Genomic DNA, 7,787 nt, shown 5'->3' with positions numbered 1-7,787 from the left:
GTTTGCACGTTGGCTCCAGAAACTACCTCAAACTCTGCCTCCAGCACATGGACGTTAAAGGTGCATTATGCAACTTTTATGTGAAAAAAAAAGATTGCCATATATGCGTATTTGACCTTGTAGTGACCCGGCAGCTGTTTGCGTGGTCAGCATGATGTCTTCACTCTCCATCACAGTGGACTCTGTGACGCTCCAGGATCAACTGTTTGGCAGGTTGACGGAGCCTCTCACTACAAAACCTACAAAACAATTGATCCTGGAGCGTTGTAGAGACCACCATGACCGCCATGACCACCCATACAAAAGCCGGGTCACTACAAAGGTCAAATACGCCCAAATATCAAATTTTTTTTAATCGTATGAAAAGTTCCATGATTCAGCTTTAACAACCATGTCTGGAAACCCCGGCTATATGTTGTAGTAAGCATTACTTAGTGAAAGGAGTGGGGAGAAAGGTCACACCAGTCACCAGCCCCCCCCCCACAGTGCTCTATTTGCACTCACCTCAACAGCCTCTCCACTCCTGTCAACCCTTCAAAGTACCGCAACAATGTCTTTCATTTGTGATATGATCTGCTGCTAAATGCCAGCGCTTTTTCCTGAATGGGGGAAATGATGCGAGTGGCACTTACAGAGACGGAGCCCCAACAAGCCCAACGAGGAGACTGATGTCCTTTTTTCCCTCAAACAATGATTTCAGATTGGGCTTTTTCATCAGCTGATTGGACCTCCAGCGACACGCACGTCTGGAGCCAGCAGGGGGCACTGTTGGAGCAGGCTTTGCAGCTGAGTGCAGTCAGGTATGGAGCTGAGGTCTATGCTGCGGGCACGGGTTTCTGTAACTGCAGTTCTGTGGAACTTTAGGGCAGACTGGTCTTACCTTTGACTTGGTTCTAAATTGAACAGAGAGAAATGATTTATGACGTGGATGCTGTATAAAATGTAATCTGCCCACATTGGCACAAGTTTATTTTTTTATTTTATATAAACAAGAGCAAAATGTGTTGCAATTTTCACATAAATGTAAGAAATGCAGTCGTCCAGTAGGTCTGGGTGACCCTAACTGCAACAGTTAGTAGAGCGGGTCGTCTGATGATCAGAAGGTCGGGGATTTGAATCCCAGCTCCTGTCGTCGTGTCCTTGGGCAAGACACTTTACCACCTTGCCTCCAGTGTCTGTGGTATATCAATGAGAGAGTGAATGGGTGCTACATAATTTGAGACAATTCACCATTTTAATTGGACTAATGGCCAAAATTCCTATATTTCAGCGACAAAATCTAAATGAACAGAAGCTTAAATTTGTATGTGTAAAACGTATTTAACTAATACATCAACAAAATAAAAACAAAGATTTTTTCACGAGGATTTGACCTTTATTTAACCAGGAAAGTCCCACTGAGATAAAGGATCTCTTTTGCAGGGGAGTCCTGGCCCCACCGGGGAACCTATTGCACATGTTGTTTTTAGTGGTAGGATCCTGGACCCTGTTTAGTTTTTGAATAAGTGAGTTTTAAAATTTGAGTTGCGCAGGCAAGATTTCATCAAAAATTGGATATTGCAAAAAAAACTTCCAAATGTTAAGTCCAAGACTGTAAAGTTTGGAGTCTGTGTGAGACAAGAGTGTGAAGAAAAGTTTTCTCCCGTCTTTAGTCACTACGGTCTCCAAGAAAGGAATTTAAAATTACAGCTTGAATTACAGCTTCATCTCATTTGCCATGTGGCTACCAAACATGTCAATAATTGTGAATGAATAAGTGTGGGAAACCGGCTGCTTTCTAACTAAGATGTTAATAAGGGAGAAAACTTTCCAAAATCTCACCATTGACCGCTGCAAAACAAATCGATGTTTAGTGTATTGTCCTCTTGAATTAAAACTACATGACACTTTAACACATTGATCTATTGTTTTAGCACAGATTGCAATGGTAGCACCAGTGCTTCATTTGATCCCCCGTTTTCCCCCAATTTTCATTTTTTCAGGGTAAAGGATCCGGCAAAGATTTATCTGATATAATGGTGTTTAATGAGAGGGTTCCAGCAAATGTTTTTGGCCTGTTCCCCGAATCCATCACATCAGACCAAAAATGTTCCTGAAACTACTAATTTACATATTCAGCACTGGGTAACACACACACACACAGTCTGGCTGAACACAGTCCGCCAAAAGACCCCAATCTCTTCCAAAAGTCCATAAACCGATGGCACAAATGGCTAAACAAGACACTACAGTTTTTTACTAATAATGTAAATAATCAATCGAGATGGCACATATTCAATTGGCTCGTTGCATGTTGTGAGCGCAATTACTTCCTGTCCGTATTCAATTTCCCATGGAGTCGAACATGCACATTTTTATGGTGGACGGTGAGTTCCTGGTAGATGATGTCTTGAAGCTAAAGGCCAACATTAATTTCATGATTATAATATTTGAAATAGTGCTGCAAATGTGAACTAATCTGCATAAAACAATCATCTTGTCAGTAGTTATAATCTGATACGGTATTTTGTAACCCAGGTGGTAAAACCTGCGCCCAGCCGGTCTCTATCTGTTAGCCAATCACTGCGCTCGCATTCAGTGACGTCATCGGGTCCTGTTATTTATCTCGTTATTGCCTGTTAAACTCTCCAACCTTTATAAATATAGGCTGAACTATTTACATCAAGTTTTTTAACATGTGGTAAGTCATCATCTACCAGGAGCTCACTGTCCACCATGTGATCTTTAGAAAATATGATGACTCGACAGGATACGGACAGGGTGTACTGGCACTCACAGCTTCAGGTCAGAGGAACGCCGCACATTAAGCCAATTAGGACATTTTACACTCAAAGTATCTCTGACCTGGCAACCCTAGACGATGGAGGGTGCCTGTATTTGGAATTGAAAGGTGCCGGTCGAGAGGCAAATGGAACGCTGAGGGCTCCATACAGTCGGGTTCGATACAGCTACAACCTAATCGTGCCACGTTATGGGGCTGTTCATCTCATGTCGTCCATCAGGTCCACTCCGCTCTCGCTAATGACCCTTACTGTCCTCCACCTCCCACCCCCCCTCTGACCGCTGCAGTTAACAAGCTCAGTGTCAGGCCTGTCCTGCTGCCTCTAACAAGCATAACCAGCCGGCTACAGACAGTCCCTTATGAGCACACTGGAAACCATGACCCAACAATTCAGACTTTACACCTTGTTTCAGACCATGTGCTAATACATATGACCGAACACGGTTTCAGTTCCACTCACTATATTGTCTATTCCCAAAAAAAGACTTTGGGAATGGCTGGTCTACTCGGTCGCGCGTGAAGCTAATCAAATGGGAGTTTAGGCACCACGGATCAATATGTCAATATGAAGCAAGTGGAAGATGAAATGATCTCCCGAAGGTATGAAGTTCCAGATGGGACATTCCCATAACTAGGGCTGGGTAATGGTGTCCAAAAAAAAAGGCAGATACTGGAAAAAATCTTGTATCAGACCATGTTTTGATGCTGTTGGTCCAGGGAAAGCATTACGGGAATGACTTGGTTGTTTCAGCTCAAGTAAATGATTTTTATGCCCAATTTTATTTAATTCCAAGTTATTCCATTGTTTTGTAATATTTTTTTCTTATTTTCCCCCCCAATTTTTTTCTTTTTTTCCTAATTATTCCCCCCATTTTTCACACATTTCTTCACATTGGAGATGAACCCGATATTGTAAATTTAATTTCATCTATTTATTCCCTTTTATGGTAATGCAACACGAAAAGCCACAAAAACAATCCAGCAACGCAACAGAAGCAAAAACACATTCCATGACAAGAACAGGAGTAGGATGAAGAAAAGTCTTTTAAACTACTACCTCATTCTAAAGGTGCGTACACACCAAACGCTTTTCGGGCGTCAAAAACGCGGCTGAAGCCCGTAGTTAGACGCTTGTGCTTACGTAAAGTCAGACGCTTGTCACACTCTGGTCGTACGTCAGCGTGTGTTCGTAGCTACAACAGTCATCGTCAGCCTCGAGGCCCAAACACATTCCAGCGCAGTTTCAGCCACTGAAATAAGTTTTCTTGTCGCCGCTTTTAATCCTGGGTGTTTAGGTAAAGAAACACTGAAGTGTGTCGTTGTAAAAGTCCCAGAGCTGCAGTAGCTCCAGTTCACAATGAAGCTCCGTGACTTGTTTTCATTTTTTCTTTTTTTTTTCTTGGCCGGCATAGAATCTGCCCCGGTGGCTCAGCTACAACGTACGTCACTGTTGGAGAAAGCTCCTGATTGGTCGACGCTCGCAAATTTCTCCAAAAAGTTCAACATTTCCCAACTCTAGCGTGGGCTGCGCTGGACGCCCTGGAGGCACGTTAAAAGCTTACCATGCGCGGAAAGCTTCAAAACGCGCCGCACAGGAGGCGCGTGACTCGCTGCGGGATATTTTGACGCTCCCTGAGGCGCGTCCTCCATGTATTTTCAATGTAAACCGCGTTTGGTGTGAACACCAAACGAGGCAAAGCGTCAGTGAACACACGCTGACGTACGGCCAGACAAGCGTCTGACTTCAGGTAAGCACAAGCGTCTAACTACAGGCTTTAGCCGTGTTTTTGATGCCCGAAAAGCATGAAAAACTTGAAAACTAACCATGGTAAGTTGGTAAAACTCATACATTTTATTGATGAATAGTTGTGCTAAGTGATGATATATGCATGAAAAAGGCCGGCACCATATTTGATCATACACCCTGTTCACTTAAACCTAAAGTTAATTAGTTTTGTCCATATTTGGACATGTCCGTTTCACTTATTATTTATACAGTGGTATGCATAAGGATGGGCTTCCTTTAACTTTTCGACATTTTGCCATACTGTGGACGATAAACATAAATATGTTTAATTGCAATTTTTACTAAGTGACACACAATCATGAAGTGGAACGAAATTTATACATGATTTAGATTTTTTTTTATAAATAGAAAACTCAAAAGTGGGATGAGCATTAGTACAGGCCCCCCTTTCCTTTTAGTACAACCAATTGCCTTCAGAGGTTTCCTGATGATTTCTGAATAATCCCATGTTGACCCAATGACTAAATCGAGTCTACCTGTGTGTAATCTAATGTCAGTTCAAATACAGCTGCTCTGTGATGGTCTCAGAGGTCTGTTAAGAGACTATTGTGGAGCAGAAGCATCATGAAGTCCAAGAACACACCAGACAGGTCAGAGATAAAGTTATTTAGAAGTATAAAGTTTGGTTAGGTTATAAAAAGATTTACAAAGCTTTGAACATCAAAGTACAGTTAAATACACCATCCAGGAATGGAAAAAGTGTGGCATCACTGCAAACCAAAAGGTTGGCCATGGCCACCCCCTCAGTTTCAGTTTGGTCGGAATGTCTGTGCGTTGTTGCTAAGATCTTTTTCACCTTGATGGACGACCAGAGGAAAAGCTGTGAAAAGCTGTGATAAGCTTCCAAGTCGACATACTCTGAGATGCAAAAAAAAAAGCCAGGTTTAAAGAGTGGCTAACAGTTTCCGTGAGATGTGCAGCCTGCGATCGGAGTGGGTTTCAAAGGGTTTCTAAATGAGCTGTGTCCAACTTAAAGAGCTATTCAAGTGATTTTAGAGAATTATCTGTAGAAAAAAAGTTGGACTGGCCTTTAGTTTATTAATATTTCCAATACTGTGTGCGTATTCCAAAGCAGCTGTGAAAGTGTTTTTTAGTTTACGTAAGATCATGTTTATTTTTCCTAATTTCCATATAAGATAACAACGACAAAGCTTATTGGCGATCACCAGCTTTTTGGTATTTTAAGAAGTCAGTCTAATCTGAGATATTTCACATCACACGCCCCCGTTCCCAAAGGGTTTATTTAAGGTGAAAAAGCCAGCTCGCTCTGCATTGACTTATCAGTGGAGCGCGTTCCCAAGAGGCCCCTTTAACCAATTGAAATCCTGAGTGGACTGATGAGCTACCTCTGCACTCTGGACTCGTGCCTGGGACATCGACGATTGAATTAGTAAAGATTACTTTGTGCACGGCCTGTAGCTTTAGAAAAACAAACGCGGCCATCTCACACCCCTTTAGAGTCCCACCGTTAGGGAATAGACTTGTGGAATAGTAAAATCCTTCAGTCTGGCTATTGTGGAAACAGCCAATCAGGAAAGTCACAACCACGACGCTTCTCTCCAATCACGTTCACTCAGGGCTGGGCTGCAGCACTGGGACTTTCCCCGGTGGACTGACGGACTTTTGGGCCAATCAGAGCAGATGTGCAACAGCACTCATGATGCACACTTCCACTTCAGTTCAAGCCGCACCTGCCCCATCAAATTGACTTCATGCCCAGGTTCTGGTCACTGCTGGGTGAGAAGAGTAGGTTTGCCGTCATTTTTTGGGGGGGAACTTTCTCTTAACCACGTCCAAATCTCAAAGCATATTGACTGGAGAGCTTACAGCCTATGTGCCAGTGTGATATCTAATTTGAAAGCAAAGAAAAAATATGTGTGAGATCTGTGTGAGTGAAACACAACTTATGTCACAATTGCCGTTCTTAACCCTAATTAACCCTAACACCCTGATCAGGGGGGACGGCAGGTAGCAGGTTAATAAAAGAAAACAATGCCTCCAGACTTGTCAAATATCGTTACTTAACCATATTAATATGACTTTCAAGGAACATTTGCCGCTCTCCTCCTCTTGCTCTTGACTTGTCAATAGGGGTGGGCCGAAACGAGACACAACATTGGGTTCGTCCATCCATCCATTTTCTTCCACATTTACGTTTCCGGGTCATTGCACCAGCCCCTTATGGCTCCTCCTGCAGGAGGGATGATTGTGGTGGATCCACAGAAGGACGGCCTTACGATTCAAACCGGGCCTGCTGGCCTCTTCTAAGGGGCTTCTGAACCGCTCTTAGTCTGACCTGTCACCTTGGACCAGTTTACCATGGGAGATCCTACCAGGGGCACAAAGCCCCCGATAACAGAGCTCTCAGGATCATTCGGGGGCTCAAACCCCTCCACCACATTAAGGTGGTGCTTCCATGAGGGATCATCATTTGTAATAAATAAGGATCAAATATTTCCTTTTACTGAACAGTTTAACTCCTCCTGGAGACGCCTCCGAGCTTTCGTCACCAGCCGAGTAACCAACCACTGCTCCTCAGCAGAACCCCCTCCCCACTGATGCCACAGACAGTGTGTGGAGGGGGCGTGTCGGAAAGGGTCAGAGGTTCTTAAAGAGACAGAGGCCTATTTCAAGACATTTGCTACAGCCATTTTGAGAGAGCAGTTTTATACAAGGCAGTTATTTTAATTTACTGCACTCATCATTGTAGTGTGCTATAGACCAGTGGTTCTCAACCTGGGGGGGTCGCAAGACAAATTTGGGGGGCAGCCAGATCATTTAGATAAAATATACATATTTTTTTAGCATATCATGTAATGTATTATTGTAGCATGTATTTGCTATTTTACCAGAGTGCCATTATTTGTTCGTAGTTTGATGAATTTTATTTCAGCCATTTCTGTTTTTTAAGAATTATGCAGGCTAATGTTCCTATTTCTCACGGTATGACCAGGGTAGGGGGTCACGAACGCCTATACCAGTTATAATGGGGGTCGCGGCTCCAAAAGGTTGAGAACCACTGCTATAGACTGGTGCTATGTGATTGAAAAAAGCATTATAACCTTTAACCTCTTACCACCCGCCTTAACCGAGTGCATTTTCTCCAGTTTGGCTTGACCCAAATCTGAAAGCTTCTCGTAAAAAAAAGTTAGCAAACATTTTTTTTTTATAAAACGAGGATGAAAATGCAACGAAAGA

The sequence above is a fragment of the Gobius niger genome, assembly GCF_951799975.1.
Source record: "Gobius niger genome assembly, chromosome: 15".
NCBI classification, from domain to species: domain Eukaryota; kingdom Metazoa; phylum Chordata; class Actinopteri; order Gobiiformes; family Gobiidae; genus Gobius; species Gobius niger.
This window is presented reverse-complemented; position numbering follows the sequence as displayed.